The sequence below is a fragment of the Parambassis ranga genome, chromosome 7, assembly GCF_900634625.1.
Source record: "Parambassis ranga chromosome 7, fParRan2.1, whole genome shotgun sequence".
NCBI lineage: Eukaryota > Metazoa > Chordata > Actinopteri > Ambassidae > Parambassis > Parambassis ranga.
The window spans coordinates 17,528,936-17,542,322 of NC_041028.1; positions in this window are offsets into that span (position 1 = coordinate 17,528,936).

A 13,387-nucleotide genomic window follows, 5' to 3' on the forward strand; every position below is an offset into this window, starting at 1 on the left:
ATGATCAGGATTGGGCCAGAGACTCCCTCCTCAGACAACTGCCGGCCAATCAAATCCAACTTTACTTTGTGACCTCTAACAATCTTTTGATGGACACCCCCTTGTGTGGCACCCTGTCCAATCCCCCATATTTAGATAACAGACAAGCTCACTGACATTTATTTCAAAAAAAGAAAACACGGCACAGCCATCAGGCAGCTGGAGGTTATTTTGGCAGAGGATCAACTGGGCATCTCAGTGGAGATGGACACTTGATTTCACATACTGTGTGCACGCTCACACACACGCGCCCACGTGCACACTCACAGATTAACACCTCAGTGCATGCATGGATTCTGTACCCCTTCCTAGTGTCTGTTAGACCATCTATTTGCCCGCCCCACTGTCCTCACTGCTGCTGACTTGCCCTTGCACCCATGACATCTGTAACATAAGAGGTGTGCAAATGGACTGATCTCACACAGCTGTACTCCGTCCCTTAACCATTTCAGCTCCTGGCTTCTCAGTCCATCAGCTAGTAAACAAACACAAACATCTCGTATAAATGTTCAGTAGAAACTTCCATGTTTAACTTTATCCACATAAGATTTCATTTGCTTGATGTCTATGCAAGTGAAGGAGGCCATCATTGGGCTGAAGACACAAAATATAGCCTTCAGAGAAACAGCAGTGAAGTGGACAGAGCTATGCTCTCTGCTCAGATTCAACCATATGCTGCAGGACTTTCAAGAGACCACTTTATATTGCAGATGGATGAGGACCCAAGCATTGCACTGGCCAAGTCAGTCACCTGACCTCAACCCAACAGAGCATGCAGTTCACATACTGAAGACAAGACAGAAAGAGCCACAGACAAGCAGCAGCTAAGAGCAGCTGCAGTAAAAGCCTGGCAAAGCAAAATTGTATGAAATTGTTCCATTATAAGCCACCAAATGTGTGTGTGTGTGTGAGAGAAAATGGCTGCAATTCCTGAATGGGTAGTGCCACACTTTTGTTAAAACCCCTTAGAGCATAGAGCCTTGACTCAATCACAATTTAAGGGATTTATTTTACATTGTAAATTTTATATAATGTATAGAGGCAAAATGCAAAATCAATGTTCCAATATATATTACCCTGACTGGTCTGATATACAGTTACTTCCTGTCATGTAGTCTGGATGACAGACATGTTCTGTCCTGAGCTGCAAGTTGTTGAGTGCCATATAATGACACACAAAAAGCTTAAAATGACAACTAAATGCACATTAGATGGTGTGCTATTTTTAAACACTTTTTTTGTCCTACCAGGTTGTCATTGGTTACCTGTATCCAGTGCTTCTGCCTTTTGCATTATTTACAGTGTTGGCAGTGGTACCCAGGCAGGAGAAACTCTCAAACACCAAAACATCTGCCAGTGTTAAAGATTAGGTTTCCTAGTATGGAATGTATCTATAGAAACCAAGTGATAAAAAAATGTGATGCTTTCATTTTTCTCCTCATTTGCATTACTTCCATCTGGCCAGCAGTATTGCTCTTAATAACCATCAGTTGCTCTTGGTATGGTGTTGGGTTGCTAGTGGGCCTGGACTTCTTCATCACCCATGTGATGATGCTACACACAATGATTCCTCATGACAACACCCAGATATCATAAAGTGCACCCCATACACATACAGACCATCCATCTGTTCCAATGCAAACAACACTGTTGTTGAATTTTTTGCCTTGTTCCAAAAGTGAATCGATCCCCATAGACCTCCATGTTACAATATCCAACTTTATTCACAGCACGTTTACAGGCTTTTTTAAATAATGAGGTCTCAACGAATAAAATATTCCAGTTGAAAATCTTCATTCATTACATAGTGGAGAACATTGAGAACAAAATTATTAACCCATGGAGGTCTGGATTTGGAACCATACTCTTAATAAAAGTGGAAAATCACATTACAGGCTGATCTTGAGTGGAAGTTCCTCAAGACAAGTCAGAATGAGGCTCAGTAGTGTGTGTGGCCTCCACGTGCCTGTATGACCTCCCTACAACACCTGGACATGCTCCTGATGAGGTGGTGGATGTTGTCCTAAAGGGATCTCCTCCCAGACCTGGATTAAAACATCAAGTTGTGCAATGTGGTGTTGGTGGATGGAACGAGACATGATGTCCCAGATGTGCTGGATTGGATTCAGGTCTGGGGAACGGGCAGGCCAGTCCATAGCATCAATGCCTTCATCATGCAGGAACTGTTGACACACTTCAGCCACATGAGGCCTAGCATTGTCATGGATCAGAAGGAACCCAGGGCCCACTGCACCAGCATATGGTCTCACAATGGGTCTGAGGATCTCATCCTGGTACCTAATGGCAGTCAGGGCCCTCATACCACCCTCATGGAGTCTGTTTGTGACAGTCTGAGCAGAAACATGCACATTAGTGGCCTGCTGGAGGTGCAGGGCTCTGGCAGTGCTCCTCCTGTTCCTCCTTGTAATTAACAGCAACAGGATATGATGGAGGTAGTGTCCGAAATGTCAGAAAATCCTTTCACAATGAATTCCCTATATGGTGCCCTAAACAGAACTCCCAATATGGGGAGTAGGGAGTGATTTCGAACACAGACCATGTCTACATGCAGAACTGCACTGAGCTGCTGCCATCTGATTGGCTGATGGGCTTTAATGAGCAGGTGAACAGGTGGAGCTGGAGTGCTTATTGTGTGTCTCAAACTGTTTGAAATGCAGTTTTGTTTTAGAGTTTAGAGTTCAGAGAGGACCCAAATGCAGACACAATAAAATAAAGCCACAGAAAAAAAAATCCAAAATAATTCCAAAAACATCCAAAGAGCAAAACTTTCAAAATAAAACAGGATGGTAAAAAGCACAGGAGATTAACACCTAAGAAGTGAAACTAGACTAAATCAAAACCAACTCTTAATCAGGCAAAGAAAAGCAGCTAAAGCAGCAATCACAACATTTTGAATATTACTGAATGGTTAATGCAAAAAAGGAAAGATGGAATCATCTCATTGGCTGCTGAGTCATCAGGCCTGTCTATGGACACTACAGTTCATACATCAGAAGCTACAAGCCTTGCCTTATTGGTTTCCAGGAAGAGATGCGATGGCTGACTCAAATTCAATACTACTACATAATATGAATTCTGAGGTCGAGTCCAGTGCAAGCCAGTATTTCATTTGGCTAAATAGGTAGTGAAGTAGTTTCTAAGTGGAGTATCAGTGGTATTATGGGCAGAAAGATCTAAGAGAAGAAAGCCTGGCACTTGGTACTTGTCTTTCTTTATGTATCTTGGTTTGTGCAACTACTTGTGTTTTCCCTCCTCTTTGAGTGGCTGCCCTGCGCAACCTTGCACTTGTTGTCGAGGAAATGGGATTCCCCTTCTCCCACCATATTTGCTTTGTTAAATCCACATTGTTTTTACTTACCTGGGCAGTCAGGGGATCAGTTATTTGTCATTTAGCCTCCGTATACCACATAAATTTGACATAAAACACACAAATTGTGTGTGTGCATGCAATTTCTTTATCGTATTTGTTGCAGTGCAAATGTATAATAAATGTGCACACAAGCCTCTACACAGCAGTGGTTTGTATAAACATGTGCAATGACAGCAGTTGACATCCCGAAGGGGCCACTGCCAGAGTCCATTATAGATTTTTTTTGAAATTGTCTAGCTTGTCTACAAGAAAAGCCAATTATAATGGCTTTTTTAATTTCTATTTATTTATTCATTTATTTATTGGCGTGTCTGATTATTTATGACAAAATACTGTTTTTTAAAAAATTGTTTCCCTGACAGCAAACTCAGGCCCATAAATTGACATAACACAAATGTATTTCGAACTTTTGGTTCAACACACACACACACACACTGTGTCAGCATCCAGCCTGTGTGGTGAGAGAAAGAATAATCAGCCTAATTAGTTTTATAATGGTCCCTCGCACATGGCTCTCACTCAGACTGTGCTTTCACAGTTCAAAGCCCGCACAGCAGCCTCTACAGATAAAAATGACTTGTGTGCCTGCAGAAATCCGCCACATTTACTTGTATTGAAAGAATGGGCACTTAATTGTTGCGCTCCTGGATTTTTTTTCCTTTGCTAGAAGAATTGTAACACATAATAAAATGTGCTGTTCAAACCTACAGACTGCATTCTCTGACCTCGATGCCCCTCTCCTCTCTCACCCTCCTTCTTTGTCCCATATTCCACAGATGTACTCTTTATTCAAGCCTGGGAACAACACTCCTCCATGTTTTGATCCTCACCCTCTTTCCATCCTAACCTCCCCTCTCAGTCATCACCCCTTGCCGTCCCCCCAAGGGACACGGTACAAGTTCAGCTTCCATACCGTCCGACTTATGTCACCTCATTGACTGCATGCTTGCCGTCTGACTGACAGCAGCAGCTGATGTTGCACTGCAGATTTTCCACAAGCACTACTCTTCCAGTTGGGTAAGAGAAAAAAAGGGTGTGGATAGGTGGCCTTTTTTTAAAAAAAAGGGACACTAACAGACAGTCTTTTTCTTCTCTCCAATCATTTTTCTTTGTCGTCTGTTCCTTCTGTTTCCACTTTTTTTTATTTTCTTCCTTCTATTCCTGGACATTCCCTGAGGAGCAGCTGAGCCCTCTACACAAACACAACCTAAATAAGGGCTGGAGGTATGCCATCACTCCTCCCTCTTTAGCCCTCTATCCCTCCATCCTGATCCCCCTGCTCCTCCTATGTCGCTCTCCCTGCCCCTCTTCTTCTTCTGTCTTTTTAGCTGCCCAGTCCTCACCAACAACTATCACTCATTATTATCCAATGATCATTCTGGTTAATATGCTCAAATGCCTGCATTTTATCTGCAAATATCAAATGTCAGCATTGTCTTTTTTAGCATATTATCATGCTGTTAGCACTTATGTGAAGCAGATTCCTCAATATTTTTAGTAGTTTGTTGCAGACAAACAGCAGTATCAGAGCAATGTGAATGGAAACACTGCTGGTCCTCAGTCCACAAAGAAGTCAAATATGAGGGCCTATACGGCCACAAAACAAGGCTTGTGGGAAATTGTAACTCACAACCTGGACCTACCAAAGATAACATACTTGATGATGACACACACAAGCCACACAATCAATCGACCACCAGAAATCAGCCGGAAAAACAGAAGAATCAACACTTTTCTGCTGTGTAGGCTGCTCAGTCCAATCAGTAAGTTCACAACATCCCGATTTCATTTTACCTCAGCAGTATATATTGTTTTGATGTGTTACCTTTATCTTTGAATGCTAATAGAGTCATGTGCTTTATTTCTTTGAAGGTTGGTGTTGATGTGCCGGAAATCACACATAGATCTAGATGTGATAATAAGATGTATTCCTACTGTGACAATTTGCTTTATTTAAAATTATTTAGACCAAAATACGCACATGAAGCACAATGATTAAAACACCTCGGTAGATGTGACATTTCTGTAGATGCCCCCCCTCCACACACACACACACAATTTATTCACTCTCTGCACCAACAGCATTAATCCTGCAGCACACGTTAGACCTATGCACTGCAGTTACCAGTCTTGATCACAGGAGGGCAGTCTGACCCGTTTAGTCAAAGGCTGACTGAGTTCATTGAGTTTAAAACAGTTAAATTATTGTTTCTACAGTGTTTTTTACTGAATGAGGTTAAATGCAATAAAATATTTTAGCAGGAAGCATTTCACATCAACCAGGCCGCCATAAGACCTTTTATAGCTGGATCCAGGATTCAGCTCAAAGTTTAGGCCAAAACTTCTTTCAAACACTAAGAATCAGAGCTTTCTTCAACAATGTAACTGCAGCATTATCCGTGAAATGTTACATAAAATGTAAATTAAGTCGCAATAATAATATTTAAAATAGTTCATAATTCATCAGTTTGTGAGCTGACTGAGCTGAAGAGATGATTATGACATCTGGCTCTTCGTGTCCCTCACACAGAGCATGCCCCCTCATGTTGATCCTCATGTGATTGTGACTCTGTTGGTGCATTTTGTGGGGGGCATGTGTTGACATGTGGCACAGGAGCGCTTGTGCCAAATCGGTGATGGATGCGCTGCGGCGCACGGTGTGCATAGAGCTTACAGAGTGTGTTTGGGAAGGGGGCGGGTTATTCGGTCAGGTCACACAGGTGGACGGAGATGGTGGAGGATGCAGATCACTAAGCCGCACAACGTCTCAGCGCTGGAAGAGGATGGTCAGCAGCGCAGGGTATTCCGTTTAAAATGCCAACGGTACCTGTGAATCCAGCTGCGGAAGCGCACAACCTCACCGAACAGCATGACTGTTTCAGCCAGGACAACCGCACTGAGCCGCGCGTAACGGAGTGGCTGGAGGATGGCGACAGTTTTTTCGTATCCATCCTGCCGTATGGGCAGGCAGTTCCCGCGCTTATATGCGTGTTTGTTCTTCTGACAGTTTTCTCATTTCTCATTAACATATTAACTCTGCTCGGTCTCGGACGGTCCGAGGACCTTTCCTGGCAGCCGCGCTGCACTTTCCTTAAGAATCTGATTATTAGCGACCTCATGCAGACTGCCACTTTCGGTCCGCCGGTCATCCACTCACTAGTCCAACGCCGGACAATGGCGTTCAGCACCTGGTGTTACGCGCAGTATTTTGTGGGGACAATCAGCATTTTCTCTAGTCTGGTCACCATCACCTGCATGGCACTGGAGCGATATTTGTACGTGTGCCATGCTATCCACTACTTGGTCATCCTCACTCAGATACGCCTGCGGCGAATCCTGATCCTTATCTGGGTCTACTCCATCTCCATCGGCACCGTAAACATGGTGCTGCTGCACAAGGGGAAAGAAGACAAGATCGAACAGGACACCATGGGGCTGATGTGCGAGCCTGACATGGTGGAGCAGCACATGGGGTTCCCCCGTGCCTGTGCCATCTTTCGCAAACTCACAGGCTCCTTCACTTTGCTGCTGTGCCTGTTGGTGTATGCGTTCTCCTACCTGAGGATGTACCAGGAGGCGCGCAACGCAGTGATACCTTTCAACGCTGTCAACACCACAGCGCGCAAGACTGTGCTGTTTTACTGCGGCATGCTGTTCCTACAGCTGCTACCCCTGCTGCTCAAAGTCATCTCGGACGCGCTTTGGGAGGTTGGAGGGACCATAATGGGGCCAGCCTCTAAATATCAAGGCGATTGTAAAGTGTTGCCGACACCCTCGGTCACGGCGGCAGTGCTTCACATGTCCCTCCTTATAATACTCATAGTGCCACCGTGCATCAATCCGCTGGTGTACGGGCTGAGGAACGTGGAGATGAGGCAAGCGCTGATCAGCCTGTTCCGGTTGTGTGGAGTGATTAGGGACGCGGTGGTGGGCGCAGTGGAGGCAAGACGCGTTGGAAACTTTGCGCATCAAAACCGAGTTCAGCTGGCCGAGTGATGCAAATGTTCATTTTATGACACCAGAAGCATTAATATGCACAACAACAACCTCCCTTTCAGCCCTATAATTTGAAAAGTACAGTCATTCTCCTATTGTAATATATATATATATATATATATATATATATATATATATATATATATATATATATATATATATATATATATATATATGTGTGTGTGTGTGTGTGTGTGTGTGTCCATTGAGCCAATCAGGGAAAGAAGGGAAAGAAGATGTTGCAATATGTTTACAATGACGTCTTTTGACAATCAAATATAGCCATTCGGGCAATATTTCTCATCTAAGAAAAGCCTTGCAACACTGTTTTGGACCACAATGTTAATTTCATTGTTTTCGTTTTCGTTTATTGTATGCATAAGGTGAATGTATAGTTGTGGCCAAAATATCAGTGTCAGTGTTTGTACTTTGTTTTATTATTTGAGTGTGATCACTGTATGTGACATTAAGAGTAATTGTGCCTCAGACACTATGCATCCTTCTAAGTCTTTTGATGATTTATCAAAGCACTGACCTTTTGTATCATTATTTTGCTTTTTGTTTTAAATCTATTTTTAAAAATACAGAAGAAGGAGTTATAGTCAAGAGCGAAAGTATGTGGACAGCACTGAAAATGAACAGAATAAAGAGTTATTCATTAAAATATTTAGCTTAAAATAATAATATATGTATAATCAGTTAATATATGTGTTTCCTTCATTTCAAAAATATATGTGTTTCCTTCATTTCAAAAATGCACATGCCAACAACATGGAGACTTATTCATGACTACAAAATCTCACTGAACAACATTTCACCAGAGCAGCAACATGTGGCATTAGGAACCTCAGAGCTTTTCAGTGTAAGATGTGTGGTATTTAATGTTGACTTTGACCGTTTGACTCGTCTTAATGTAACATGTGATGACTCCTGAGATGCTTGTATTAAAGCTGATACTCAAATGTAGGCCGATCACAGAGACCAAAAAAAAAATGTAATAATTTTGCAAATACCTCTGGACTGTAGATACAGTAACTTAAATATTTTCTTTTAAATAAAACCTGCTTGTCATCTTATGTTTGACGTGTTTTTATTATTTTAACCTAAAGGCAAACAACTTAACCTGTGTATTCAGTCAGAAACCACAGATTTGTGCCAGGACAACACAAATGGCCTCTTGGAAGACATGATCTGACCATAATATCTTCACAAGGACTTATGTTTGTATCATGAGCTGGTGATTTAATAAGTAAGCCAACTATCAGACCCACTCAGATAATAGAACTACTGCCAGTAACTGATCATATTTACATCAGTGACCAAATATTGCTTGGACAGCTACAGCTGTGTGTGTTAGATGCTGGTCTGGTGCATCTGCTGACCCCTCACTGCAGGGTTTTTAAATATGAATATGTTGAGAGCATCCATTCAAAGTAAGTAATTTAAATGTAATTAGTTACATTACTTTGATAAAGTAATCTACCCAACTGTTTGCTGCTTGGACCCTTACTAACATTTCCTGGATTTAGAATGTAGCTCTACAGTCATGCAAATGTCCACAGATGCGAAAAGAAAATGAGGAACAGAAAACTGGTTAATTTAAAGAGAGCTATCTCACTTCCTCTTCATACTACTGTACCAAAATTGGCTGCAATTCACCTGTCGCCAGCCACCTCACAAGGGTGCTAACAAGAGATGGAGAGCTAGAGCTAAAACAGTTATTTACACCCCCAGCTCCCCCTACAGCCAATTCAGAAGGAAGGACTTCAGAAACAGAAATACCGATAACATGACTAATCCTTCATGCTGACCAGGTACATTTCGTGTATGTGGCTCAAATAACCCATGAAATCAATCTGCATCATTCACCTGAAGTCATGTTTCTGGCCTCTTGGGAAATGTAGTCCAATAATTAATCTTCTGCTCTGTGTACGGACACCTGAGGGAAATATGTGGCCACATGAATGTTCCATTATATTTATTGGTCAAAGTGTGATAGTACATCCCACATGGAGAAAAAAATAATAAATATTGTTTGTAGAAGCCTTAGTGGTGAATGATGTACAAAACAAATGCTTTAAAGAAACGGCCACAAATAAGCCTACTGAACCTCCCGACTGAACATTGGCTGAACATAGCTCTGCTAGCAATTATGTACTTAAACATGAAACTGTCAAAGCATATCAGCAGTAATTTCTCCAGAGACGACGTGGTCTGCTGCAGTAAGGGCATCAGAGTCTTGACGTTGATGCTAGTGGAGAGAGGAGCTTTGTTGAAGCCAGCACAGGCTGGAATACGCAGAGGGATGTGGATTCACATAGCTTTGCTCTAATTTAGATCTGTTAAACAACCCTTCATTAAGATTAAGAAAACCTTTATTAGTCCCACAATGGGGAAATTGCATAACACTTAAATTAAAGGGTTAACTCTTAATTAAAGGGTAGTCTGTGCAATCTCACTATGATGTGCTGATTTATAATTACAGGGGTCAGTGTCAATGTTAAATTTATTTATATGGTACATTTATATAGCCAAGGCCTACCTAAGTGTTTTACGCTAAAAACACAAAACAGAATAAAAACAGGTACAACACAAAAGAATAAAAGGCACCCAAAAAGAGGTGCCTATATTCAGCCAAAGGCCAAGGTGAACAAATCTTGAGTGAAGAGGTGGAGGCCATTTGCAGATGGCACAGTTAAAGGCAAAGTGTTCCACAGAATGGGAGCTTCAACAGAAAAGGCTCGCTCTCCTCTGGTTTTTAAGTGAGATCAAGGAACCTCCAAGAACATGTGATAAGCTGAACAAAGGGCTGTGGAGGGCAGATGCAGAGCAAGGTGTTTGGATGAGTAACCTGATCAGAAACTTAAAAACAAAAGAAAGAATCTTAAAATCAATCCTGTACTAGACTGAAAGCCAGTGGAGTGAAGAAAGCACCGAAGTTATGTGCTCACATTTCTTCGTCAAAGTGAGGAGATGAGCTTCTGCAATTTTAAACAAGCTGCAGGCGGTGAAGCTCAGACTGTTCAATTCCAACATACGGGGAATTTGAATAGTCTAAAGTCTGAGAGGTAACAAAAGCATGGATGACTTTTTCTAGGTCTCTCTGGCTTAGGTAGTGTTTGAGCTCGAGCCTTAGCTGAAAAAAGCTAGACTTGACCACTGAGCGGTTACCCAAGCCCATTTTAAGGCATCAGCTTGAAAATGGCATGCCCAAAATGAATTAAGTATATCTCAGCAACCACTGGGTGTATTTGGATACTTTTGGTGTCATAATAAAGGGGACACTTGGGAGATTTGCACAGTTGTGTAAGTATTCATTTGTATGCCTCTGGCTCTTTGTAATTTAAGATGGCACAAAGCAGAAATGATAAAAAATGTCCTCATCTGTTGAAAATTTACACTTTTACAATGAATATCTCCTTACAAATGATGTAGATGAAGCAATCTTAATCTGTAGCTAAGCTTGTGGACATTATGTCTGCCACGTTTTTATTTCATTCTAATTAAGGGAAACAAAATTACAGAGGGTTTAGTCCAACCTATGTAGACATAATTTAATTAAATTTTAAGACCTTTAAAAATTTCCAAGATGGCCGCTATGTGTGGCCATCTTGGAAGTTTTTTAAGGTCTTAAAATTTAATGAACCAAACTATATATTTCACGATTAAGTCACTATTGGTGTTCATCACTTCTATTTACATCAGTTTTTACTTGTATACATACATTATTACACATCTATAGGTTATAACAGATGTATAAAGCAGATAGGCCACGCCCACCTAATGCTAAGCTAATACCTCGACAAATATGCAGGCTCATAACTTCGCAATGGACGTTTTGATTAGGGTGATTGACACCTCTATCAAAAGGTGAGAACCAATATATTTGACAGGTATTAGTAATATTAGTGCTAGACTCACCAATGACCAGCCACATGGAAGAAAATGCATTTTAAGCTAAATGACCATTGCCACATTCTCCCCACAAAAAAGTCCTCCACAAACATAATAAATGTCTAATCCTAATATTTTTAGTCTTGCGTAAACACAGACATGTTGGTCTATCTGAACCAAACATTTATTGCCCTCAAATATGACTGATTATTGCAAATTTACAGAAGACAGAATTTTTTGTTACTCCTGATTTTTTGCTTTTATAGTCTTTATATTCTAATTTACCAAATGTTTATAATATAGCAAAACAACTGTAACAGTGTCAATTGGTAAAGTCTCAGCTTTCATATGAAACCTTGTTTGTTTGTGTGACTTGAAGTATCACAGAGCTAGCAATAAGAATGTGGCAAGAGGGTCGACTTTGATATGAGAATTTTATTTTGATAAGTGATAATTGATTTGCATGGTGTTGAAGTTATGTTTGATGTGTGTAAATATGGCTTATATGTGCTTGTAGTAAAGTTTCTCCTCTTTAATTTGATATGCAATATGATTATTCTTTACATGGTTAGTACAGTGTTATATGGCTTTTATTTTTTGGGTGCATGAAAAAGCCCCCAAATTTGGGGGCTGTTGGGTGGATAGGGTTAAACCTCTATGAATAATCACACCAAGATTCCTGGCATGTGATCCTTTGTGAGATGCTAGTGGGCCAAGGGAACTGGCAAGGACCTGAACCAGATCAGGGTGACCCAACAGGATATCATCTGTTTTGTTCTCCTTTAATTAATAAACTTTCCAATTTAGACAGAGAAGGATCTTTCCGTGAGATATGATTCCAACCACTTTAAGGCAGTGTCTTTTTAGCTGACACCATGCTCTATAGGCATGACAGGAGAATCTTATGGTCCACTGTGTCGAATGCCACTGACAGGTCAAGAAGAATTGAAATGGCACAATCACCAGAATCTAGGATTAGCAAGAGAGCATTAAGAGCAGTCACAGAGCTGAGACAGAGAGACCGTACCTCTTGACAGCTCAGGTAAAACACTAAACATACAGCAATCACATAGCAGTGACAGATGGACAGCAGCCAGACACTCTAGCGCCATCTTGGAACAGTCACTGCTAGGTGCTACTGTCCACCTTCCTTCCATCAGGCAGAGCATTTCTGTGTTCAGTGTGTGTTTACATCAAAGGATAGTAAGGAACAGTTTTACCAGTGTCCAGAACTCTGTCTCATCACAGAGAAAACAAAGGCACTGTGATTTTCACACAGTCAGCTGGAGTATAATGCAATTTTTTCCACTAAGGTGGTCCACAAGCTGGCTGTTTAAACTTTTAGACACTCAAGATACTGTCATCAGAGAGACAAACAAGCACAGCAGGACACCCAGACTGTCAGTCGATCCTGTTGTGCTTGTTTGTCTCTCCGATGCAGAGAAATGTGTCTCCCCTCACATTGCTAAAATCAGCTCAGCATAGAGCAGCCAAGAGGAATCCACACCTATACATATGTTACTTGCAGTGTGCATCATGTAGCTGATCCAGCAGATCATACGGGATGTTGGTGGACCATTCATATCCTATTGTTTTCTGACCCTACATCGATTCTCTAGACTACCTGGTGTAGATCTACCTACAATTGATATTTCATAGCTGTTACTGGGCAGCATGCTGTGTTAGTTCAGTGTTTAGTACTTTTAAACTTCTATAAAACTAGGCCATACCACATCACAGCAGCTGTAAGTGGAGCAGTTTTTTTAAACCCAGTGTTTTTATTAACCACAGTAGGTGGTTAGCTCAGAGAAATAACTGCTAAGTTAAAACTGGTTGACATTTCTTCCTGATACTTGATGGTAATATTGTGGAAAGACTCTGTACAATGTCACCGATCGCAGCTCTCAGCTCAACATTCCACCCTGCAGTGCACAAACACATGAGGCCAACCAACCCAAACAGGTTTTGTGTATTTCAGTAATGCTGCTGATCTGTTTATTTACCTTAGAATCAAAATGCAGAAGTTATTCTCTTTGTTAGGAGTACATTTATCTCAGCCTGCATAGA